A 934-nucleotide genomic window follows, 5' to 3' on the forward strand; every position below is an offset into this window, starting at 1 on the left:
ATCGTTTTTGATTTTATATTTAGGTCTTTGATCCATTTTGAGTTAGTTTTTGTACATGGTGTGAGGTATGGGTCTTGTTTCAGTAACAGTGGTGTACTTTTTATTGCAAAAGCCACTCAGTAATATGCTGATAGTCAAGTTATTAGACTTGTCTTTATGTTCTTTACCATCCATAAGCATATGAGATTGTTAAGCCCGGGACTGGGTTCTTCAAAATTTGACTGAAAAATTGCTGACTTGACTGCTGTTTCCTCATCCTCATCAACATACCTTAAATAAGGAAGTTTGACCACTGAATGCAGCCGTCCCCAGAAAGGAATCACCTCCTCCACACTGCTTCCTGGGTAATGAATATGATGAAAGGAATAATGGGTTAAATATATCTAGTTTTTGTTTGTGTGTTTACATTTTTTAAGGTGAAATTCACATACAAGTAATCATTTCAAAATTTACAGTTCAGTGATACTTAGTGTGTAATTCAGTGGCAGTATATTCAAAACATTGTGCAACCACCATCTCTCTCTGGTTTCAAAACTTTTTTATCACCCCATAACCCCCCCCCCGCATTAACTAATTACTCCCTATTCCACCCTCCTTCATTACGTGGTGACTTTTAATCTGCTTTCTGCCTCTATGGATTTGCTTATTCTACATATAGCTTATAAAAGGTATCATACAATATGTGACTTTTTGTATCTGGCAACTTTAACTTAGCATAATGCTTTCATGGTTTATCCAAGTTCCAGCATGTTTTAGTAAATTATTCCTTTTTATGGATGAATATTATTCCATTGTATATGTATACCACAATTTGTTTATCTGTTCATAAGTTGATGGAGAGTTGGGTTGTTTCCACTTTTTGACTATTATGGATAATACTATTATTATAATCACTCATGCATAAGTTTCTGTGTGGACATTTGTTTTAATTTCT

Source organism: Trichechus manatus, unplaced genomic scaffold (assembly GCF_000243295.1).
Source record: "Trichechus manatus latirostris isolate Lorelei unplaced genomic scaffold, TriManLat1.0 scaffold00089, whole genome shotgun sequence".
Classification (NCBI taxonomy): domain Eukaryota; kingdom Metazoa; phylum Chordata; class Mammalia; order Sirenia; family Trichechidae; genus Trichechus; species Trichechus manatus.